The sequence below is a fragment of the Pinus tabuliformis genome, chromosome 2_1, assembly GCF_031772625.1.
Source record: "Pinus tabuliformis cultivar Carrire ecotype Pingquan chromosome 2_1, CPIR1, whole genome shotgun sequence".
NCBI lineage: Eukaryota > Viridiplantae > Streptophyta > Pinopsida > Pinales > Pinaceae > Pinus > Pinus tabuliformis.
In genome coordinates, this window is record NC_142299.1 from 199,047,072 (window position 1) to 199,073,848 (window position 26,777).

At 40.8% G+C, this 26,777-nt stretch overlaps 1 protein-coding gene across 9 annotated transcripts in view; it reads right to left on the minus strand.

Moving 5' to 3' along the window:
* The window catches only part of LOC149199412 (IQ domain-containing protein IQM2-like), a 30,536-nt gene extending 16,274 nt beyond the window's left edge, over positions 1 to 14,262 (minus strand). For 2 of the 9 annotated variants that reach the window (XR_016253771.1, XR_016253775.1), the window contains exon 1: positions 13,766 to 14,262. The gene's annotated coding sequence lies outside the window, so the exon portion shown is untranslated. The remainder of the gene's footprint in view (positions 1 to 13,765) is intronic. The other 7 variants (XR_016253773.1, XR_016253770.1, XM_089402423.1 and 4 more) reach the window with 5 other exon arrangements.
* Between the last annotated feature and the right edge of the window lie 12,515 nt (positions 14,263 to 26,777).

Below are 26,777 nucleotides of genomic sequence, written 5' to 3' on the forward strand. Positions count from 1 at the left end.
TGTATGTCCTAAATGTTCTGAAGGGAACCTAAAAAGGGGACCATTCCCCTCAATCCAAAGCAAGACCTCCGATATATTGCAGTTGGTTCACTCAGACATATCTGGTATGATGCCTATGAACTCCTTGGGAGGATATTTATATTACCTCACTTTTACAGATGATTATTCTCGCAATATTTCGATATACTTCTTGAAAAAGAAGGATGAAGTGTTCACTTGGTTTCGTCACTTCAAAGCCTTGATCGAGAATCAAACCGAAAATAAGATCAAGATCTTAAGGAATGATAATGGGATTGAGTATAAATCCAATGAATTCCATGACTTTTTCAAAGAGGCTGGCATTAAGAGGGAGACTACAACACCATATAATCCTGAGCAGAATGGTGTGGTGGAAAGGAAGAATCGGACGATTGTGGAAGTTGTCCATGCTATGCTCCATGATCAAAGACTTCCGAAGTTTCTATGGGCCAAAGCTGCGAATACCACCGTATATGTGCAAAACTGATGCCCTCATCAAGCATTGGGTTCCAAGACTCCCGAAGAGATGTTCACTAGTAAGAAACCTGACGTATCTCATTTTAGAATTTTTGGAAGTCCTGTATATTTTCATGTTCCGAAGGAGAAAAGGAATAAATTGGGTGCATTTGGAAAGAAAGGAATCTTCGTGGGCTATAGCGAAAATACTAAGGGCTACAGAATCTATGTGCCTGGTCAAAGAGAAAATGAGATTACCCATGATGTCACCTTTGACGAAGATGTGGCTCTTAGCAAAGTTGACAATCTTCCTACTCAAAGGGGATCTAAAGAAGCTGACCCCCGGGAACCAAAGGAAAAGGAAGATGAGATGATGTCCGATGTGGAAGAACCTTTGGATCCTATTGATCCCCCTCTGCAAGAGCCTTCCTCTTCTAGGAAAAGGCCTTCATGGCTTAGGGGGACACTTGATGATTCTGAAGGACACATTGCACCCAAAGGGACTTTCCGGGAAAGTAAGAAGTCGGTCAGGTCTCAGGGATACTTGACCATCATGAGCACGATCATCCAAAATGAGCCTTCATCATTTGCGGAATCTATCAAGCACCAAGTATGGAAGGATTCTATGACTGAGGAATATGAGTCCATCATGAAAAACGATGTCTGGGATGTGGTCCCCAAACCCCAGGACAAAGCAGTTATCACCTCAAAATGGCTTTAAAAGATAAAGCATGTAGTTGATGGAAGTGTTGAAAAGTATAAGGCTCGTTTTGTCGCTCGTGGCTTCTCTCAAAAGGAAGGAATAGACTATGACGAGATATTTGCACCTGTTGCCCGATATACCATCATCTGTTCAATCATAGCCCTTGCTGCTTCGCAAGGATGGAACCTACATCAGATGGATTTCAAGACCCCGTTCTTGCATGGTTCGATCAAAGAGGAAGTCTATGTGGAACAACCCGAAGGATCTGAGATTCATGATTGGGAATCTCACGTGTGCAGGTTGAAAAAATCAGTGTTGTGAAAATCGCGATAAAATCGCGATTTTATCGTTTTATCGCGATAAAATCGTGATTTTATCGTTTTATCACAATTTTTTCGATAAGCCGAAAATATTGCGATTTTTATACGAAATTATCGCGGGTAATTTTTTTTGCACGATTTTTATGAAATTATCGCGATAAATTCGAATTTATCGCAATAAAAATCGCGGGGCTTCGCGGCAGCGAGGTTTTATATAGTTTTTTTGGTTTTTTTTTATGAATTCATTTGGACAGTCGCGCGTGGAGGGCAGAGGAGAGCTGGGAGACTAAGCTGGAGAGGGTTTGAAGCTAATTCGAAGTGCTTAGAGGAGAAAATCAAGAGGAGACCACTGATTTCTCCATAAAAACAGTATGTGGATTAATTTTTTTTTGTTTTCATTGTTTAAAAACATTGTTTTTGTATTTTTTTCATTGTTTTTGGTTGGGTAACTTGGTATGGGCACCATTTTTTTTTTTCATTGTTTTTAAAGATTGTTTTTGTATTTCTTCATTGTTTTTGGTTGGGTAACTTGGTATGACTATGGGTACCAATTTTTTTTTTTTCATTGTTTTTAAACATTGTTTATGTTTTTTTTCATTGTTTTTGCCATTTGGTTGGGTAACTTAGGTTTGGAATGGTTGGGTAACTTGTGTTTGAACATTGGAATGGTTGTTTTTGGTTGGGTAACTTGGGTTTTCGTTGTACAATGTAAAAATTAAAATACTAAATTGTAAATTTGTAACTTGTAATTTTGTAAATACTAAATTGTAATCCTTATTTTCCCATAGGTCCACAATTGCACCGAAACACCATTCAAGTTTGCAACTTCAAAGTTCAAAAACAAACATGCCAAGGAAATTGGATCATTTCTGGGAATATGGTGAACCTAATGCTTTGAATGATAGACTAAACTTGAGTTGCAAGTTGTGTGTCCACCCTATGTCCGAGGGGGTGTACAAGTTGAAGTATCACCTTGCATAAATCCCTGGAAAAGATGTGGGGCCTTGTACAAATACAAATCTTGAACTCATCCAAAGAGCCATGAGAGCATTGGAAAATTTAGACCAGACTAGAGAGGCCAAAGAAGAAATCAAAAGGCAACTAAAAAGGTCAGCTGAAGGAAGTGGCACTGGTTCTACTACAGCATCAACCAATCCGATAGCCGCCACATCATTTTTTGTTCCTCGAACCACACCTGGTTCACAGCCATCTATCAGTGCAATGCTAAAAAGAACTGAGAAAGAACAAGCTGATAAGTTGCTGGCAAAATTTCTCCTCTGGAGTGATATTCCTTTCAGCATTGTAAGGAATAATCCATTTTTCCAACCTGCTATTGATGCTATTGCAAGTGTTGGCCTAGGGTACAAAATCCCTTCTTATCATGATTTCAGAGGCCGGATTCTTCAAAATGAAAAGCGTGACTGCACTCAAAAATTGGAGGATTTTAGGGCATCATGGGCACAAACAAGATGCAATGTTATGTTATATGGTTGGACTAACCAAAAGGGGAGAACCCTTATAAACTTCTTGGTTAGTTGTCCCAAGGGGACTATGTTTATCAAATCTGTTGATGCATCTGCACAAATCAAAGAGGCAAGAACTTTATGTGATTTGCTAGATGTGTTTATTTTGGAGGTGAGTGCAGAAAATGTTGTCCAAGTCATAACGGACAATGCTGCAAATTCTGTTGCTGCTGGCAGGATGCTTATGGACAAGCATCCTACTTTATTTTGGACACCTTGTGTTGCACACTGTATTGATTTGATGTTGGAGGACATAGGGAAAATTCCCTTTGTCAAAGATATTGTTGATTCATCCAAAAGCATTACAAAATTTATATATAACCATACATCTGTGCTTAGCTTGATGAGAAGATTCACCAACAACAAAGAGTTGGTGTGCCCCGCCATTACACGGTTTGCCACCAGTTTCATATCTCTTCAATCCCTCTTGAATTCTATGTGGGATGTGAAGAGAATGTTTCTTTCATAGGAGTGGCGTGCTTTGCCAATGAGCCGCAAACCAGAGGGAGAGGTCGTATGCAAACTAGTTTCATAGCAGGAAGACTTCTGGGCGGGAGTGCAGGGGGTGTGCGCCGTTAATAAACCTTTGGTAAAAGTTCTTCAGTTGGTTGATGGTGAGAAGCCCGCAATGGGCTATTTGTACGAGGCCATGGACAGGGCCAAAGAAGCCATTCGGGCCTACTATGATGGTAAGGGAGATGATGGGTTTCAGAGACAACTCCTCCTATGGGGAGTGATTGATGAGCGATGGAACAACACACTCCATCGTCCCATTCATGCTGTTGGGCTTTTCCTGAACTCTGCATTGTCTTACGCATGTGGGTTTGATTTTGATGCTGAGATCATGGATGGATTCTTATCCTGTGTCCAGAAGATGGTGCAATCTCCAGAACAACGTATAAAGATCTCTAAACAAATTGGGTCATATAGGATGGCAGGTGGCACATTTGGCTTTGAGATGGCTGTCACTGATAGAACGATTAAAATGCCAAGTATTTTTTAGTTTGTAACTTTGTTTCAAATTTCATTGTCTCTTCAAATTCCATTTTTTCTTGTGTTTATTTAAAATTTTATTTGTAATTTTGTTGTAGATGCATGGTGGAAAATGTATGGTGGCAAGGTACCCCTTCTGCAAAAGCTTGCCATTCGCATCCTCAGCCAAACATGTAGCTCCTCAGGATGTGAGCGCAATTGGAGTGTATTTGAAAAAATACACAACAAGAAGCACAACAAGTTAACACTTAAACATTTAAAATATTGCAAATTTCCAAATAAATTTTTGAATTCATTAAACAATATTTTTTTATAATTATTAATTATTATTTCATGATCTTTGTATAGGTTGGAGTCCCAGCGACTTAATGACATGGTCTACGTCTACTACAATCTTCGATTGTGGGTGAGGCAACTTGAGAGGACACCTGATGTGGATGCCATCTCATTGGATGATATTGACACCACTGCTGCATGGAGGGTTGGGGCCGAGAGGCCTCTCATGGAGTCTGTTGATGATTGGTTAGTGCAAGATGTAATGGAGGAAGAGCAAGAGGAGGAGGAGGAGGAGGAACAGGAGGAGGAGGTGACACCACCTGCCTGGGCTACCACTGCCACTAGTAGAGGACGTGGTCTACCTCCTATAGCTCCTACTTCTAGTTCTTCAGCTTCTAGAGCACATCAAACTCCACTGCCATCTCCACCAGCACGGGCACCAGCATCTACATCTAGAGGGAAAGGGAAAGTTGTGGCATTTTCTCGCAAGAGGGGCAAAGGAAATCAATAGGATTAGACTTTAGTTATTTTCTTCATTTTATTGTATATGACATTATGACATGATGAGATACATTATCATATTTTTTGTTGATATTTTGAAGCTGAGTTGGGACTAAGGAGTCAGGACTTACTATTCAGGACATCATTTAATGTTATGTGTGATTTTAGCACTAGAAATGATATTAAACGTCTTATATATTAGTTCTTTTATCATTTTTATGTGTCAATGTATTTATTTTATGTTGTAGGTGGTTTAGATATTAAAAAATTGAAAAAAATGAATATTTTTGTACCAAACAATTATTTCCCGATAATTACGATTTTTCCGATTTTTTCCTCGCGCCGATATTATCCCGATAACGATTAATGCAACATTGGAAGAAATCCCTCTATGGGCTGAAACAGGCACCCCGAGCATTGTATGAGAGGATCGATAGCTACCTGATGAAGCTGGGACTCACTAGGAGTGAAGTCGACCCTAACCTTTACTTTAAGGTTGAAGATGAAAAACCTCTCATACTGGTGTTGTACGTTGACGACCTCTTTCTAACAGGTGTAGACCCTCTCATTCTCAAATGTAAGAGGGAGTTGGCTTCTGAGTTCGAAATGAAAGACCTAGGAATGATGCACTATTTCCTAGGACTGGAAGTCTGGCAGAAACCAGAGGAGATTTTCCTATCTCAAAGACAATATGTGGTGAAAATATTGGAGCGATTCAGTATGGTGGACTGCAAGCCCGTGACTACCCCGATGGAGCTTGACTTCAAGAAGTTAAGCGGTAGTGTTGCCGGACTTGTTTTACGAAATGCTATCGAGTATCGTCAACTCGTCAGAGCATTAATGTTCTTGGCAAACTCCTGTCCAGATATATGCTTTGCAGTCAACACGTTGAGTCAACATATGGTTGAGCCTCACAACACACATTGGATTGGTGCCAAGAATCTGTTGAGATATCTTCGTGGCACAATCACTCATGGGTTGAGATACATTGTTGGAGATGTGAGACTACTTGGATATACCGATGCTGATTGGGCAGGCAGTGTGGTGGACAGAAAGAGCACTTCCGGGTGTTGTTTCTCTTTGGGATCTACCTCGATATCCTGGATGAACAGGAAGTAGAATTCGGTGACTTTGAGCACCGCCGAGGTAGAGTACATTGTTGCTAGTATGGTCTCTTATGAGGCGGTCTGGTTGCAGAAGCTCTTCAGTGAGATGTTTGGATTCACATTGGATACTACCGTGATCCTGTGTAGCAACTAGAGTGGGATTCATCTATCGGAGAATCCCGTATTTCATGATCGCTCCAAACACATCGATATCAGGTACCACTATATCCGGGATATGGTACAGCAGAGAGCAATAAGGCTCCAACATATCGGTACAAATGAACAGGTCACCGACATTTTGACGAAGCCCTTGGGAAAGGTCAAATTCCTCACTTTCCGAGAACGACTTGGTGTCATTAAGAGGCCCTCTTATGAGGGTCATGTATGATGCATATATTGAGCTTTGGGAGCTCTAGGGGGGGCGCGGGGTACTTCTTGGAGCGACATGCGACCACAGAGTGATTCACCATCCCCTCGTGGTGCACTATGTACAGTGTGAAAGGTTCAACCTTCCCCTGTGACACCCCGTGGCGACTGTAGGAGAGGATGATTAGTTCTCTTGTGGGCCAGGATGATTAGTTCTCTCATGGCGACTATAGGACAGGATGATTAGTTCTCCCGTGGGCCAGGATGATTAGTTCTCCTGTGACGACTATGAATAGGATGATTAGTTCTCCTGTGACGACTATTGGATAGGATGATTTGTTCTCATGTGGATAGGATGATTAGTTCTCCTGTCGAGGCATCCTACCCATGTAGTCTAGGACTCATGGGAAGTACCTCTCATATGATCAATGAGTAGGGAAATGGGATTAGAGACCATTAGTAGTACTATCGATGGATGCATCGTTGTATCTACTGTACTCCCTATGCTAGGATGACCTCCACTGATATGGGATCAATGATACTGATCTGGGATCAGTGACAGTGGTATGACACACTCTGATACTAACTTCGGGCCAGTGGAGGATGGTATATCCTTGATCATTTATTCTTCTTCATAGTTCAGTAGAGCAGAACAGAGTAGAGCCAGCAACATAAGGCGGTGCATTTGATCGCTGGGACAGTACCTAGGGTCAGGCAGATTAGCTGATGTAGCTTTCCCTAGTTGAGAGGGAGTGTTAAAATTGGCAACTAAGGCCAAACTCCATGTGGATCATCTCATTTATGGCAGTTGATATTTTTCAGACATTCCTCTTTTCGAGAGGTGTAGGATTGATCTAAAGATCATCCGATTTCGACAAGTATTTATGGAGATATGAATTTATTTGTATTTACTTGACAAATTGTCAAGGTCGGCGAGCAGCTAAATGTGTGGCACACATGCCCAGCTAATCATATAAATACAAGTGAGGTTGATTCATTTTCAACTCATCTCATCTCTCACATTCTTCTCTCTCTCCTTGCATATTGGGTACACACAAGGAAGAGGATTTCTCTCACGTGGGAAGTAAGAGGACGTAGGAAAAAAGGACACATAAATAGTTGACTGCGTTGACCGAGTTTGACCAGGGTGCTGAAGGTCTCTTTGACCAGCATTGACCTCAGAAAAGTGCGGTTTTGGTGTGGTTGCCTCTCCTAGGAAAGCCGTAGTTTTTGGCACGAAAATCAAGGCAATCCAACCACAAGTTTGACTAGTGTTGACTGCCCTAGTTTGGGGTAGCAAGTTGACTTCAGTCAACTAGACTTTGACTGTGTATTTAGGGTTGTTTAAGGGTTGATTCTTCAGGCTGTTCAAAGACTAGTTGACCGGGACATTGACCAAGCATATTGGAGGTCAATTTCATCCCATTTGACTAAGTTTGTTGTTGCTGATTTAGGGTTTGCTGCTGATATAAAATTACAGAATTCTGATTTTGTACTATTTCTCTCTACTGAACTATTGAAGATAAAATAAGATTTGATCAAAGGGTTTCCCCACATTAGGGTTTGTCCCTGGCTAGCCGCCACATCTTGTGTCTCTTGTCTTGGCTTGTTTTCTGTCGATCGTTTAATGTTCTATCTGTGCTTTACTTAATGCATATGTGATTGCTAATCAGTGGTTAATAAGAAGAAAAGAAGTAAATTGTTCTAAGAATAGAACATACCATAACTTAAAAATCTGAGCATGATAACATTGTGTGGTTTGTGATAAACTTGTTGACACTTTCATCACCTCTATATATAGCAAGTTTCAAATCATGTACAACTGTGTGGACCATGGTGTCTCTATAATAAGTGAATTCAACAAGTTGACTATACAACGGGAAGGAAAATACAACATTCTGGGATTACATATTGAAAAAGAAATGCCTTTTCATTATAAGTTCCAATCGATTGAGTATTGTATTAGCCTTACTTATATTTTGCACCGTTGAAGCTTCCCACAACAAGCACAATTTTGGAGGTCCTTCAATCTCATCTTGTAGCCTTTTGATAACATTGTAAACTTGATCAAATTTCATGTTCCCCATCAAGGGTACCAAAATTATTTGATGAGCCCCAAAATCCCATAACAACAATTTCTAGACAAGCCATGAGTTCTTATATAGCATTAATTTCTCCAGTACTTCTCAAAGGGTGGCAAGCCCAATGCCTCAAAAGGCATTCTACAAATAGAGCCTTGAAGATTTTGTAGGGAGAAATAACTCTATATTAAGAAAGATCATCATCTCACTTCCTTTTATGCAAATGTGCAACTAACTCTCCAAGGGTATAGATTGTAAGTTCTTCTTGAATGACTCCATCGAGTGGGGCAGACCCTAAAGAGATTGAATGGAACCTACGCACAAAAGCTTATACATATAGATTATGTAACAAGAATTTAGCTCCACTAGAATTTGATTCTTTGACCTTTCCAAAGGCGCCAATAATCTTCTTCAGCGTAAATGTCATATCAGAAATTAGTGCACATTTAGGAAGGTAATATAAAATAAATGCACCTGGTTGTATCGCTGAAGTTGTCACACCTAATTCCTTCAAGGTTTTTCGAGGTTTGCATTTCAAAATCTGCGAAGCCTCAAAAGGAGACAGACTACTGGTTGACTGATAATCATATTCATTTAAGAAGGGGAAAAAGGTAATAGAACACCTTCCTTTAACGATGTTTGCATATTTAAAGTCTTAATACCCTATGGCCTACAAATTTCCTTAACAAATAGTGGAGGATATGGTTTTGCAACTTCTTCATTGAAAGTATGCCAATGGACCATTTTCTCAATTAGGCCATTCCCAAAGGAACTGCACCATTTCTGGTGTATTATCCCCTTACCTCGATCAAAGACTATAACTATGTTGTTGGGTAACTGAGTGGAGGTATTTTTGTTGCTATCTCGATGATGATACATATCCCCCAATTCAATACCTGCCATTTTACAAGAGTTTAAAAGAGTCTCCTTCATAATTTTATCCTTGTTTGAACTTTGGGTAAATTTAATGCTTCTTCCTTGTAAAGTAATCACATATGGCAATAAACCCAAGGTCCTGCTACTCTATGTTGCATCCATAATATTTTCTTTAAGAGTATTAGGGATAGCTGGATTATCCCTCTCAAATATCTTTCGTTCACGTCTAACGTGTTCTAAGAAGACTCCAAGTCATCTGATGGATAACTCAGTGTGTTGTTCCTTGATAGTGGTTGTTGGCTTAGTGGGGCCTGACCCAGGTTCAGAAGTGATTTAGCCAAACAAATCCCGGTACTACTAGCCCTTTCGGCAACAATCCGCGGAGCGTGGATTGAGGTCTCACCCGAAGTAGTATGGGAGGGTGCTAGAACCAGGTTTCCGCACCCTGGAGATGTCTGATGGTTTCAAGTGGTCCGCAGTTTGACCCAGCGTGCACATCGCTACACACACTTACTCTTACCTTGCAGCCTGAGATGCTGCCTTCGCGCAGCCCTATTCAAGGCCCGAACAAATTTATTACCCAAGTTCCTACTCGCAGTCCAAGATTAGTTGATTAACTTAACTTATGTGTACGCTTTCAGTTATACTTCACAATATTCACAATTCATATAAGTGCACGCAATAAACAAGCAGTATAATTGCCAATGATATCAACCATGAAATAACTTAAGAACATATACACGCAATTCAAATAAAACTTCTCTTTATTATTTTCTTCCTTCGGTTACAGACTCGACTCTACCCTGCGCACTCAGCTGCAGGGGTCCGCGCACTTAGCTGCAGACTCTACTAGGCCTCTGCGCACTCAGCTGCAGAGCCTCTTCCTACTACTACGACCCAAGACACTTAGATTCTTCCTCTACATTTTGCTAACCATCAGATTTCATCCAATCAATCTATTTCATGTCTATCTCTCTTCACAACATAGAGCCTCGCTCTATTTATACAATCCGATGGTCTGCAGAACATGGGTAGGCCAACACTACATTCAAAACTTTAGGGCTAACATACAATTCGCGCTTCACGTCCGCACTTCACGGATCTTTGCAATAATATTATTCAAAACTTGGGCTTTGAGCCCGAAAACATGCTGTGGGGAGATTCCATGCCCAACAGTGGTAGAATATTTCTTATTGATATTATCACCAACGTTATTTATAGAATGGCCAGTGTCACCATAATCTTCCTAACTAGGTTTGGACATTTTTGGTCCTTTGTTACCTGTCAAATAATCATTTTCATTGATGCCCTGAGGATGCTTTCTGAAAAAGTGATCTTCATATCCTTCTCCATATCCTTTGTTTGATTCATCACTTTTCTTCTGGCTCCCTTCAGATGTAATCCAAGGCTCCTTGATCTTTGGCAGTCTTCAAGTATTCATCTATGCCTGCCTTGGTATACACCACTAGGTCTTTAGTTCTGCTTATATCATCATCTTCAGACCTGTATATACTTTCCTTTTTTCCTTGCCATCTTGATGATACCCACGCTTCCATGACCTCTGTCACCCTCAAGAAATTTGTAGATAATTGCTCAAACAATTCATGTGTTGTCCTTTGTTGCCTTGGTATTTCTTTAGCAACTACTAGCCCCTCCTTCTCTCCCATGGTACCTTGAATTCTAACTCTAGTTCACTTGTCTTCAGGCCCACAGCTGGCCAAGACCAAGGCTCTGATACCACTGTAATGTTCCTTTCCGGAAAAGCCTTAAATTTTCAATAGGTTTCTGAGTGTGTGAGAGGTTTAGTGACGTGTTCTAGCAACAAATTAGCCACGTTTAGCTGTAGGTTCACCTTTACAAATTTCACCCAATTAAATGTGCATAAAAACCAACGTGCATACCAAAATAAAGTACTCCAAGCGCTCAAATAGATTTATGAAAGTTCAGAAATTTACATATGTATATAGCTGGAACATCACAGAGAAATAAACTAGAGGAGCTTCTTTCACATTAACCAACTAAATACACAAAGACATAAGAAAATAAAGGAACCTGTGACCTCTATCTCACAGTGTGCTTCTAGAGTGGCAGTTGAAGAAGTGATGCGACCAACAATACATCATAAAATTTAGCAAGGAAATATTCTATGTGTTATTCCCTCAGGGTACTAGGATTTCAATGGTTCACAATTAACAGATTTGTAATCCAACAGATGGGAAACTCGTGGCCCTTCCTTTGAGGCTGATATGACATATAAATTTTGCCCACAAACTGTCTAAGTGCACCCAGAATTCTTAACACTGCTTCAGTGCAAAGTAAAAGGTAACCGGTTGATCCCCTGCATCCGGACCCATCTTTCATATCTCAATGCATGCGTTCAACACTTCGAAGGGGGTTGGCTCCATGTCATGGTTCTTTTTTGTAATTAATATATATCGAAGAGCCGGATTAGTCACTAAAGCGATGTCATCCTTAGAGCTAGTTCACAGTTCTTGATGTCCAGAAAGCCCACCTGGGATTTCAATTTCGTTTGGTCATTGTTACTACCACTGAAAGTCCAAGGCCAATGCAGAGATAAAAGTATTATGTGCAATAGTGGATGGGTGAATTCAGTAAAGAGTAGGCAAATATTTATTCATTGGAAAGAGAAAGCATTGTTTTATTGTTGATCTCCATTTTGTTTTCTTTTCTATTGAGAAATGACCGATGACCACAATCTATGTGAGCAGAGCTTGCTTGGGCATATAGATTTGTGGAAGAAAATTATGTACATCAGGTTGTTAGCCAATGGTGGATCCCATCCAAACCTTTAAAAAGAACCACCATTAGAGTATATCTAGTGAAAATCTTGTAAGAGGAGGTGAGGGACTTGGCGGTGCTCATGAACTGGATGCATGAATTTCCAAACACTCAATACATATGGGTGAGTTCGATATCAATTATGTATGAGGTCCTCAAACACGAACATTGTGTTCAACTGGGCAGATTTAATTATGAGCAGCCTTGCTGGAATATACCGAAAGACAAGGCGACTGGGAAGGGTGAAACGACCTGTTTCTACATGAGATCATATCTCATGTTTTGCATATGTGCTTGTGCAGTTAGTTTTTTAGGCTTCAAACCAACCTAGGAACCTACATTTGGGCCAATGCATGCAGATTACCAGAGTTTGTGGAAAACCAAATATTTGTGAGAGTATATTGCCATTTGTACCTATGTTTTAGCTCTCCTGCATGAAAGTATTTATGATGAAGAATGCCCATTATTTTTAGTCAATTCGATATTAAAGTAATGAAATTGATCGGGGATTGGTATGTGCAAGAAGAAAGCTGCTATATCAAGATCTATAGGGTATCTACTGCTGCCCATTAATTGTCGAAATACATACCAGTCATTTTGTTTATTTTGGAGACAAATTTGCACGGTGTGACAAGGACTTTAAGGAAGAGTAAGGAGCAGTTGTGGCCTAAGTTTACTTTCACTATGAAGGATTTGAAGATAGAAGATGTATCCCATGGTGAATAGTTTGCAGCTCTAGATGGCCCAGAAATTCATAAATTCGTGGCATTGGTGTCTATATACTACTCAACACTGTGGGTGTCCCTAAACTTAGTTAGGGCAGAGAGGGACGTTTCCTTTATGCCCAAAATATGTCCATTTGCAAGAGAAAATTACCACAACATTGGTATTGGCAAGGGATTCAACTCGATCACCCTTAGGAATCCTCCAACAAGTGATAACAACCCCCGTTCTATATCAAAGCCAGGAATGTGATCCCCTTCATTCCTAATCTCTGCCTCTACAGAACTCAGGGAAGTCGACCCACAAACTTGACTTATTTCTGGCTTGGGAAACAGTGAAACTCGTGCTTCGTTGAGGAAGGAATACTAGACTTGTAAAATCAGATTATGATTCCAATAATCTCTGTGCCAAAATTCTCTTCAGATCTTCAGAAATAAGCACGAAAATAAAATCCCACTAGGATGGAAAGAATGTCCACGAAGAAGGGAAAACCAACTAGGGTAGTAATGAAATCCACCGTTGAATCTCCGAAAACAATCAAAGTTGCTGCCAATCGTTTAACATGTCTCAGAACTAACCATGTTATCAAACTTCTCCAACTTGATATCGAATGTGGTCTTGTCGGGCTTCTTTTCCTTGGTTTTCAGATCACCAAAGGCCAGATGCACCTGAGGGATTTCTGCGGAAGCCTCTACTAACATCATCTCAATGCGGGGCACCCTCAACTTATCCCTCAGGCAGGGACCAATTTTCTTTCGCTCTTCCGGGGAGACGATAGTAATGCCTTCAGCGAACTTGAGGATTTTATTAGAGAGAAGAGGTCTCGGGCCGTATGGATCATAGTAGGGAATGCCAGTTTGAACTCCAAATGGAATGTACAAAAGTGATCTCTGATATTTATTTGTGGCTTCATGTCTAGAAGCGAGAATGGGAATTTTTTTAGAGGATAAAGAAAACCTTAATCTGTACCAGAATGGTAGTCTCATGCTTTTAAAGATGAACTAAAAGTTGGGAATGGACTCACCAGGTTTTGAATATATCGAAAGGAGGACAACTGCTTCAGGAAGACATATTTTGCCAACTGCAAGAGAATAGATGCCTCCAAGGTTTTGAACCTGCAACCATCAGACCTTCAGGAAGACAGATATTGCCAACCACAAGAGAATAGATGCCTCCAAGGTTTTGGACCTGCAACCATCAGATCTTGATAAAACGCTGAACCCTAACAGATGTTTTTCGAATTATGTAATACCAACAAATGAACTTTTTGAAGGAGCAATGATGAGTGATACGATAGCTCCCTCCATGTGACTTATTGCACAACACGATCATTATTTTCCAAACCAAATCGCAAACCAGCGGATGGGGAAGATATGTTTCAGGTGATTACATTTAAGAGGATGTGAATATAGATAATTGAAACGTATGCGACTGTTATTGCACAACAAGATCATTATTTCCAAACCAAATCGTCAAGCAGGGATGGGGAAGAGATGTTTCATATGATTAGATTTAAGAGGATGTGAATATAATGTTTCATACTTGAAACGTCGAATAAATGAGAGCCCGATAAAAACCAAAAAAAACCCATTTCCACTTACGGACACTTACACTTCTATGTATCTAAAGTTGCCATTGGAGCATATTTCCTTAGAAAAAATTCACTGAATTGGTATCTTGTTCGGTATCTTGGTCGAAAGCCAGAAATTAAAATAAATTATTATAAATTTAGACTTCATTATGATGCATCTTTTTAACTCCATCAAGTTATGTATTTTTTTAACTCCATCAAGTTTAGTAAATAAGATTTCATTTCCCGTCAAAAAAAAATGCATGGTAGAGTGGAAATGTTTTGGTGGGAAATAAAGGATACAATAACATTTATGTGTAGAATCTATTTAAATCACCAAATATATAACCAAACCATAAAAATCACACATTTTTTAGTAAAATTATGAAATACTATGGAAAAATTCAATTTAAAACTTATAGCGAAAGCATCAAAAATATATTAAATATGTTTCACATATATGACATGATATTCTAATATGTGCAACATCTAATGTTCAGGCGATATCAAAATCCTCATAGGATTCAAAACAATTTCATAAAAGTCTAGTACTGTTATGTTCATAATGTACATTCAAATTACTAGATAAACAACTTGATATCCAAGTTAAAAACTGGTATCATAAGTTCAATGGATATGACCCTGATAATAAAAAATGTAGATATGCATGAAAATTTAAGTGTTCAACTAAAGGAAATGTGTCATCTCCTAATTAGCCAACACTTCTCCTTGTAGGTATTCTTCATAATGTATTTGACCCAGTTGTAAGCCCACTGATTCCATTTTGGATAATATGTCAACTTTTGAATTTAATTCCCTGTGAATGTGATCAAAGGATATAACCCTAAAGATTTTAATCAACTCCATAACTCTAATCATCCACTGATCCAATAAAAAAGTGTTTAAGGAAGTATAACCTTTCAACTAATCTATAACAACATTTGAATCTCCTATCACTTGTAAGTTTAGATTGTTGAAGTGACACAATTCAAATGACTAACATAAATGATTGATTCATATTATTGTAGTACTCGTTAGGTAGTCATATTTTTGTTCCTAGACTAAATTAGTCATTTATGATAGTCATTTTTAGTTGTATTACTTATTAGCTAGTCATATATCTTAACCCGAGACTAAATTAGTCGTTTATCTTAGTCATTTTTAGTTGGGTCACTTAAGATTGCTCATTTTGGTAGTATTTCACTTGCAAAAGTTGTGGTGACTAACATTTTTAGTCACCTAGTCACTAATTTCTCATTTTTTACTAGTGGGTGTATTTGCTACAAACGTTTTGGCACTATCTTCTGGAGGGTCTATTGAGATTCTTCACTGATCATTCATCCCTGAAGTACTTGGTGAAGAAGCCTAAACTTGAAGGAAGGATTTGTATATGGATTCCATTTTTCCAAGCGTTCACATTTGAAGTAATCGTCAAGCTAGGAAGACTAAACATGGGTCCTGATAACCTTTCTTAGTTGGAGTCAAGAGAAGTAGGAGGATCATTAGATGATCATTTGCCATATGATGACCTATTTAGGGTCGAAGCCATTCTAGACTAGTTGGAGGATATTGTAGTATTTCTAGCCATAGGTAAATGCATAGAGGGCTACATAACAACACAATGAATGCACATGGTGGTTCGCATTGTAGATTACCAGTTGATCAAAGGATAGTTGTACAAGTTGGGCCTTAATCAGATATTGCGAAGGTGTGTTTTTTATCATGAAAGGCAAGAGGTATTGAGGGAAATTCATTCAGGAGTTGCAGGTGGGCATATTGGTGGAAAGGCCACCATGAGGAAAGTGTTGCAGGCCAGACTTTAGCGGCACACATTTTTCTGAGACACGAAGAAGTAAACAAAGAAATGTGTCATTTGTCAAAGGGTTGGAAATACATCACACCAGGATGAAATTCCTTTGGAACCAGTACAAGCACTTCAGATCTTTGAGAAATGGGTAGTCAACTTTATGGGACTATTAACCCACCAGTGTGTCACTCACATGCTAGATATATTATTACCACAACATAGTATCTTACCAGATAGGATGAAGCTATGCCAATCAAAGATTTCACTGCAAACACTACCACTAGATTCATCTTTGAGAATATTATCATTCAAATTGGGTTCCCCCGAAGCCTCACCACTGACTAGGGGACTCACTTCATTAATGAGATTATCAATTAAATTGATGTGAAACTTTATGATACAACACCATAAGAGCATCCCATATCACCCTCAAGAAATTGGTACCGTTGAAACTCTTAAGAAAATCTTAGAGAGGAGACTCACCATGATATGTTCGACTAATAGAGACGATTAGGACGAATGGGTGCTAGCTACAATATGGGATTATCATACAACTTTCAAGCACTTACACAAGTATACGCCCTTCAGTTAGTGTATGGATGAGAAGTCGTATTACCTATTTATTTTACCATCTCCAACCTTTTTATTGCACAGACCACACACATGACATTGGATGAATCAATTCCAAAATGGTTGGAAGAACTCTGGGAGATGGAAAAAGCTAGGTTTCTGGCAGACTTCCACCAAACTGTCGAGAAGCAGAGGCAAAACTCATGCCAGCATGACAAGCACATCAAATGGATATCTTTTACAGTTGGAGGAAATGTTCTTCTATATGATAGTAAGTTCTTAAAGCATCCTTGAAAGTTGAATATGCATTGGTTAGGACCATTCATAGTTGCAAAAGTGAAATAATTAGGAGTTTTCAGGCTCGCACAATTGGATGGGGTCCTAATTCCTAGATGGGTGAATGGTGCACAACTGAAACCTTCCCATGGCTCAACTAGTTCTACATCAAAATAATTTGATCTCCGGAAGGGGATCATAGGTAGGTCCAGATAGATTTGGTTAGTTCCTTTAGTGTGTCAGTTGCATTAGTTAATTAATCAGTTGTTCTAGTCAAATTCGACCATGAATAAATTTCCGTCAATTCATTTTAATTGCGGAAGTAGCTTCACCCCTCAGTTAGCTAGTCACATGTGTTAGTCATCGTATCAGAAATAATTAGTAATAATTCCATGTTTCAATTCTAATTTGGGAAAAATATCTCCCGTAATATCCATGGCACGATCCGTTCATCAACTTCTAGGCACTTACCATCATAACACTATAATCACCCATTATTCCCACCCTCCTTTTCAGTTTTTGCATCATCCGAGTCAGGTCCAACTAAGCCATAATTACTAATGCCACGGTTGGGATGGAGTAGGGATGTTATCGTATTAATTAGTCAAGTGGTCTAATAAAAAACTTCATGCCGATCCTTTCTATTAAATTTACATGGAAATAATAATCTTCTCGGTATCAAAAGCCGAGGTGGTCAAATTAACTAGTATGGAGTCTATATCAAATTTTCCCTGTTCCCAGCCCAAGTTCAAGCCCCTCATGTTCCCAGTGTATCATTGTCGCAGTACAACCGTAAAGAATACCATAATCTTCATTCCAAACATTGAACCAAACTCAATAATTACAAAAACCGAGAATCTCTATGGCAAGTTTGAAAAGATTGTGCTGGTAGACAATGATCTCTCAGAGTCGTTCGATTTTCCAGCACTCAAACGAGAAGTATACACAGAAGATGTCACCAAATCCAATGAAATCCATTCAATGAAAGTTAGAGAAGAATTCAGAGGACTATTGTAACACCCTCCTCCCACATATACCCAAGCAACCAACCAAACGGGGAAAATATGCGACGAGAGGATAATATGATATGATTCAACCTCCTAGGTAACCTTAAGTAAATGGAATCGATGGAAACACAACACACATATCTCCCTCAGGTGCTTTAGGACCTCCAGGATCTAATCCACCACTCCAGGTGCCCAACCCCTGAGTTAACCTAGCATTGAGATGAATTAAACCCAAAGTCATTCCCATGACAAGGCATGCATGTGACTGTAACCCTATAGTCGCTCTCACAAGCTTGCCTGGCAACGACCAGAGACCTAAATTTCTAGTGCTATGCCAATGACTCCGAGATTTGAGCCACTTTTTCAAGCCCAAAGCCCAGGTCACTACCCATAATTGAACCATCTCTTTAAATCAGTAAAATAACATGGAAATGATAGTGCTAAAGAAAATACTTGTTTAAGACCTTGACTAGACCCCTACTAGCCATGACAGACATTTTTTCAAACACTTAGTAAATATGCAACCTACAGGTGTAAATAACATATATGAGCATAGGGGTCTCATACTTATCTGAGATTCACTATGAAGCATTGTCTCCTTATCACATTAGCTGCCATTTCATCCATTAGGTCATAGATACATCGATCATTCAATAAGAAGTAAGAACAGATGAGAGCCACTCATGGCTGCTGTATAAAACATGTAAATAACCAACATAATAGGGACAAAAATACCAATTAAATCACATCCATATAAACCACATATAATCCATCATAATTCTCATATATGTACAAGGAGAAATAACATTTCATTAATGATGCAAAATCCAAACCTAGGATGGGACTTCCACGTTCCACCTGACCGTAGAATAGTTTACCCAATTCTCTCTTTAGTCATTCATCCATGTGCCATATTCCAAACATGAATGTGGGATCTCATAGAACACATCAATCAAAACTCATTCAGGTCTTTTAGAGGCCATCCACTTCAACCCATCAAATAGTGATTCCACATCACGGTTAGACATCACCAAAACCATCATTTGATTTGTCTCTATCCTAGCCTTCTATGGATCCAGAGCGTTTATTCCAACCCGACTCCCAGGATTAGTAACTCAACCCATGGTTGTTGCCGGTCTCCAGAGCATTTTTCCAACCAAGGCTCAAGGACTAGTAACTCAACCCACAACTTTTGTCGGGCTTCTAGACCGTTTGTCCAACCAAGGCTTCGAGAACTAGTAACTCAACCCACCAAGGGCTTCCAGAGCATTTGTCCAACCAAGGCTTCCAGGACTAATAACTCAACCCAAGTTGTTACAGGGCTTCCGAAGCGTTTGTCCAACCAAGGCTACGGGACTAGTAACTCAACCTAAATCATAACAAGGCTTCCAGAGCCTTTGTCCAACCAAGGATTTTAGGAACTAATAACTCAAACCAAGCTAAGGAAACATGAGAATCAACCAAAACAAACAAGGAAATAAACACACAATCTCAATGGCTATCTAGGAAATGGCAAGGCTTGGAGATCCACTGTCAATCTAGGAAATCCTCCGTGCCAATGAAAGATCACAACTAAGAAACCACATGCATGTGCCATGCATTCCAAAACTAGTGAATAAAACATACATGCAACTCGATATGTGTAAGAAAACCTTGATGTAGCTGCTGATATCGATGCCCTCTTGCGCTTTCCTGCTCTTCCTTTTCCTTCTTGTTCCAAAAATCCAAGTATGCCACGCCCTCCAAGAGGGATCCAAGAAAACTCTAAGTATCCAAGAGTATAAGAGAGAGAGAATAACGTGAGAGCTCCAAAACTAAACTGATTAGCCTTACCCACTGATCCTCAAAAGCCTTTTCATTAATGATGCCTCTATTTTCTTCATTTTCCATTATTTTTCTTCATTTTCCTACTCACATGCAACGTGTGACCTTTCACATTCCTTTTCTCCTAATTTCCATTATTTTCATAAATAAAATGCCAATTAATGCCTCATGCCTTTCCAAAACCTTAGCTATTGCCTTTTCCAATTTCCTTAGCCATAATGAACCGAATCAACATCCATTAGGATGTTTCCCCCACCATTCAACATGGAATACGTGTCCCATCACCATGGCCTTATATATAGTTTTACATGGAATTTTCACCAAGGTTGTTACAACTACATAGGTCGACGCTACTAAATTTATGGGGCCTTCCAGTATTCAGCACTGCGGGAGCATCAATGCAATGCACAAAAATTCTCATCAGTAGGATGCATGTAGGATCTCTATGGATCGACAAGGAATACCCAATCCATGCCATCGACATTCAGAGGCTCATAAGGTTTTCTGCTATTAGAGTCATGCTAAGCACTGCATTTCAAAATACTTCTAAGCGAGGGAAGAAGATAGGTGATGACAATTACTACAATAGGTATGGTACCCAACATGGTGGTAAAGGTGCTCTAATAGAACCAATTAACAAGCCTAACATCAAATTTTCTTGTTATACAATTTCTGGAAAGCTCATGTGACACTTCTCAAGAGGTGAATGCACATTGGATACTATCTCAGTCATGGAAGCTTGTGTGCAAGACACACAAATAAATTGGTGTAGTTTTCTATTGAATGAAATCTTCAATGCTTGTGAAGATGGTTATAAAAGGGCCACTCATTTCATATATGGATATTTTATTGTTTCCTTTTCTATGTGGAAATGGTGCCCACCAAAGGGAAGAGAAACACGACGGTTACTAAAGACCATCCCCTTGCACTCAAGCATTTACCATGGTGTACCTCTGGGGACCATAGAAGTAAAGAAATCAAGGAGGCCTCTTTTGTCGGATGGTACAAGAAAATGTTGGACATCACTAAGGGTAGATCAAGACTCCCACTGTCGCTCCTCGATGACTATGTTAGTATCCTATAGTCATAGTAGTCAGAAAACAAGTTTTGTCATTCAAATTATTTGGCAAATGTGTAAAAGGTTAAGCTTTGATCTTCTAGAGATCAAGCTATTGGTCTTATTATAGAATAAATTTTTATTAGTGAATGTAATTGTGTCAAAGTGTGTGAAGGGTCGATGAAATTAAAATTATAATATTAAGGAGTTATGAAAACTTGTGCATCCCACATCCTGCTGCGCGCGGCCCGATCCTCTGCAAACTAGGGTTCTGAGTCCGCTGCGTCGTCCTGGCTGCTGCGCCCCTGCGCACAGCCCCACCCCTCCCTCTGCAGTCAGATGGAGGCCCCTGAGAGTTCTGCTCCCCCTGCGGATCCGCCCCCCGAAGTCACAGCATTCAGGAACTTGATAGCGAATGGATCATCTCGGCCACCTTCAGCGACCCAGCAAAAATTCATCAAAAGGTTGGAATCGATTCCTTCTGTTGCCCTGCCAGAGGAGGACACCTGCAAAGCTGCTCTGAACTTGGCGGAAAAAGGCCTCATAGGTCAGTTTACAGGCCTATGGCCCTCTCCCAAATCTGTGGAGGATTGGACCCAAAGAAACTGGCAACCTCTCATAAAAAATGGAGTGAAGAGTTACTTCGTGGGCAAAGGGTACTTCGTCTTTGTTTTTGAATGCTCGGAAGACAGAAGCCTAATCTTCAGAAATGGCCCCTACTTCATGGGGCCGCAGGGACTGTATCTAAATCAATGGAATCCAGACTTTGATCCCTCTCAAGACGTACCATCCGCGGTGCCGGTGTGGGTAAGACTTCCCCATCTGCCCCTTCACTGTTGGAACCAAAAATCGTTTCAGACCATTGGGAACGCATTAGGCAAGTATATAGACCAGGCAGTAAGAAGAGATCAATACTCTTGTGCGCGTATCTGCGTCGAAGTGGATCTTGAAGAAGGATTGCCTGAAGCGATCAAGCTCACGGTGGCAGGATGGACTCACATCCAAGAGCTCGATTACGAACAGCTCCCTTTTAAATGCAGACACTGTCATGGCTACGGCCACTTTGCCAAGAATTGTAAGAAGAAAGCAGAGGACCAGGCTGAGAAACAGAATGGAGAGCAATGGACCCTAGTCCAGAGAACAGTCCAAGCAAAGAAAAACACAGGAAAAAGCGCTGCAACAAGTGACAGGAACAACGTCACCCCAACTCAGGAAGCAGGAGACAACGAAAAAGGAACTGAGGAGGCGCAATCAGATCCACCGATCAAAGACCAGGTAAAAGAGAACCTTGAGGAAACCCCTCCTGAAAATAAAGAGGGAGGGGGTGACATTCACATCGAAGTCACCCAAGGCAGCCCCTCAAGCCCCACGTATGCTGAAATCACGAAGAAAAAGTCAGCTGAAAGCTCTGAGTCTTCAGAGGAAGAACTCTTTGAGAGGCCATTAAAAAGACCAGGAAGGAAATCTCGCAAGGAAAAAAGAGAAGAAGAAGCAGAAAGGCTCAAAACCCAAGGGAGCCAATCCACGATAGAAATGACAATCGGGAGAAGTAACAGGCCCAGGTCTTCCAAGGGCGGATCCACCCCAAGCATAGGTAAATAATGAAGTTAGTCTCTTGGAATTGCAGAGGACTGGGGAACCCCGCAAAAGTCGAAGCAGTTAAGGACCTCTTAAAATCGGAACCTACAGATATCCTCATGCTCCAAGAGACTAAGATAGCAGGACAAGCCCTGCTAGAAACCAGCAAATCAAAATGGAAGAAAAACTCAGGCATAGCTGTCAGCGCTCGGGGATCCTCGGGAGGCCTGGCAACGCTCTGGAATGAAGAACAATTCCAGCTGATCAGCACTCATGAGACCTTGCATTGGATTTATACAGAAATCACCCACATTCCAAGTAAGTTATCTATCTCTCTGGTCAATCTATATGTTCCTGTCAACTATTCAGAAAAAAGAGACTGCTGGAAATCTTTGGCAGATTTTCTCGAACAGGAAGCCCCTAACAACATCATTCTCGCTGGAGACCTCAATATTGTTTTGAAAGCCAAAGAAAAAAGAGGAGGTACTGACTCCAAGGACCCTATGGTGGGTGTTGTGGAGGAGCTTGCTCAGCTTTGGGACCTACAAGATTTCAACCCAATTCATGGTTTATTCACCTGGTCAAATAATAGAACTGGAACAGAACACATCTCTGCTCGGCTTGACCGTTTTCTAGTGCAATCCCTCCTCATGAACAAGAAAATCATAACATCAAAAATTCTGCCCAAATTGTCCTCGGATCACAAGCCAATACAGCTCTGTCTAGAAGACGAAGAGGACTTGGGTCCCATCCCATTTCGATTCTCTCCTCAATGGATTGAAAGAGAAGGCTTTATGGACACGGTGAAAGCATCCTGGAACATCCCCATTTCAGGTTCCCCAAGCTTTGTTTGGGAGCAAAAACTGAAGCTCACCAAAAAAGCTTTGAAAGAATGGATCAAGAAACCAGCGCCCAACCCCACCTCTCTTAGAGTTGCAGCAGTCCAGGCCTTGCATTCCCTTCAAAATGACATGGAATGTAAAATTATTAATGAAAACCTCTTGGACAAGGAAATAAAAGCGCAGAGAGCAGCCTATCAATCTTTTAGAAACGAGGAAGAATATTGGAGATTAAAATCTAGGAGCCTGTGGCTAAAAGGAGGGGACCGCAATACATCTTTCTTCCACCGGCAGTACAGGGCTAGATTGTCAAGGAATCATATAACAGAAATAAAGACTATGACGGGCCAAATCTGCAAGGGCAATCAGCAAGTCAAAGAAGCTGCAGAACAACACTTTCAGAATCTCTACAGCTCGGATGACCAAGGTGAAGAAATGGAGGAAACAGAATTTCTCAATCACATCCCCTCCTTAATTTCACCAGAGGACAATGCAGATTTATGCAAACCTGTCACAGAGGAAGAAATAATCAATACTATCTGGTCCATGGACTCCGACAAGGCCCCCGGGCCGGACGGATTCTCCATTCACTTCTACAAAGTATGCTGGGACATCATAAAAAATGATCTTCAAAAGATGATAAGGGGTTTCATGTCTAAAGCCAAAGTAGGTGGCAGCACTAACTCAACCTACTTAGCCCTGATTCCTAAAGACTCTAACCCGGAAACTTTTGCCAGATTCAGGCCAATTTCATTATGTAATGCTTCCTATAAGATCTTGGCAAAGTTGTTGGCCAATAGAATGAAGCCCATGCTCCCTAGAATCATCTCTAAAACTCAAGGAGGTTTTGTGAAAGGTAGACACATCCTGGACAACGTCATTCAAGTCCAGGAGACCATTCACTCAAGCAAGCAGAGAAAAGAGAAAGGTATGCTAATAAAGTTAGATATGGCAAATGCGTTCGACAGAGTTAATAGAGCATTTCTCAGTAAAGTCTTGCTTTCCTTTGGCTTCTCCATTCAGTTTGTCAACCTTCTAAAAGCCTGCATGAACAATCCATGGATAGCTCCTCTCATAAACGGCAGACCTGCAAACTTCTTTAAAGCCAAGAGAGGCATCAGGCAGGGATGCCCGCTCTCTCCCTATCTTTACATCATATTGGCTGAAGCATTAAGCCGAAAACTTGAAGTTGAAAGACTGTCAGGCTCCATCCCGGGCCTCAAAACCTCCAACAGAATAAGCCCCCTGAACCATGCATTATTTGCAGATGATTCGATTCTTCTGGGGGGTGCCTCAATCAGAATTGCAAAAGCCTTCGGCACGGTCATTAGGAACTACTGCAAAGTCTCAGGAGCATTGGTAAATGAAAGCAAAAGCGAAGTTTACAGCTGGAATACAGATCATCAGGAGCTCATCAATATAGCCAACACTCTTGGATTCAAAGGGCATTCACAATGGGAGAGCATCAGATATCTCGGTCTTCCCATAATCTCAGGAGTGAATAAAAGATCGCTTTGGAGCGACATAATCTGCAAATTCAAAACCAAAATCTTGAAATGGGGAGGCCACTGGTTGACAAAAGGAGGTAAGGTCATTTTAATCAAATCACAGCTCTCTTCATTAATAATTTACCAAGCTGCCTTTCTGCTTGCTCCCAGAAATATCATGGACCAAATCTCCTCTCTTCTTAGAAATTTCCTCTGGCAAGGAGGCAGGGGCAATGACAAGAAACTCCACCTGGTAAATTGGGAAACAGTCAAGAAACCCTTCGATGAAGGAGGATTGCAAATCCGAGATCCTTCTCTGGTTAATCTCGCTCTAGGCAGCAAGATCCTGTGGAAAATGTATAAAGAGCCAAGTCATCCTGTAAGCGTCATTCTGCGATCAAAATACACAACCAGAAATGAGTTGAGAAACCTCCGATTGGAACACACAGCCAACAGTACGCTGCTGTGGAAGCTCTGTTTCAAGAGCAGCAAAACCTTCAATCGTAATATCTATAGAATCCCGGGGAATGGCAAGAAAATTAGTCTCTGGCAGGACAGGATAATGGGGCGAGATTCTATAAGCGATAACGAAGAAATCGCAAGATTAAAGGACTGGTTAATCTCAGCTGGGAAGTCAAGTCTATACGACATATCTGTCTGGGACCAGAGAGGCGACTGGGCAGGTTGGGCAATCCCTGCACCACCAGCCCATCTTCAACAGCAACTGAATATCTTTATGGACCTGATCGAAGAGGCCGCCCCGATTCATAGATCGATGCAAGATCGATGGGGTTGGGGCCATTCTGGCGATTACTCTGCAGCGGAAGGTTATAAAGCATACCAAACAAAGGGAAATAACAAACACAGTCCAGCGCTTTGGAAAAACATTTGGGATCCCACTGCTCTTCCGAAAGTCAACTTCTTTGTCTGGACTTTGATTCACAATAAGATTCTAACAGGCGACAATCTAGCAAAAAGAAGCTTCGCTGGCCCTCACTGGTGCGCCCTTTGCAGAAGCAATGCCGAGACAGCTCAACACCTCTTCATCGACTGCCAATTCGCAAAGGAAGTTTGGGATCATACGCTTCAAGATTTACTTATAAGCTCTCCTGCTCAGATATCAGTTCCAGACCTCTTTGCAGAATGGAGCCATCGGTACTCTCGACATATCCCTCAAAAATCGATTTGGTATAAAATCTGGAACGCATTGCCCAAGTTTGTCTGTTGGAAGATCTGGTTGGCCCGTAACCAGAAGGTCTTCAAGGAACACCATCTAACTCCCTTGCAGGTAGCAGCTAAGGCTAGATCCCTTCTCCTAGAAACGGTGCAGCAACAGTATTATAAAGAAGATGCATCTTTACAGCAGTCAGAGAAGCGATGGATTGGAAAGCTTGAACTGCAAAATAGGAAAATCCTCTTTTCTCCTAAACTAGAGCTCCCAACCTGGAAGAAGAGAGACGCAGATGAAACATTCCAGAAATGGTGGAGAGCTCAAAACACTCATACAATATTCTTTGACGGGGCTTCTAAAGGAAACCCTGGTCCCTCGGGCGCCGGTGGGATCATCTTCTCCCCTGAAGGGCGCTCCAGAGATTCTTTCTTCTGGGGTCTTGGCGTGAAGACTAACAATCAAGCAGAACTGCTCAGCCTTCTTAAAGCTTGTCAAATCGCCAGAGAAAAAGGGATCAAGGATATTCAGATTTTTGGAGACTCGGAGATCCTCATAAAGAAGCTGATCGCTGGAGAGTTATTCAGAAATGCAGGTCTCAACAGAACTCTGGAAAGACTGAAAAGAGTCCTCTCATTCTTTGCATCCTACAAATTATATCATATTCTCAGAACTTCAAACAGTGAAGCGGACTTGATGGCAAACAAAGGGAGCGCATTGGACAGAGGGTGGTTGTACATCAATGAGGACAGATTTGTAGAAACTCCTCCATAATTGTTTTGATATAGCAGCTGTTTTAGAAGTGCAAGCAGGATGTAATCAGGGCTGCTTCGGCAAAGCCCCACTCTTTTTT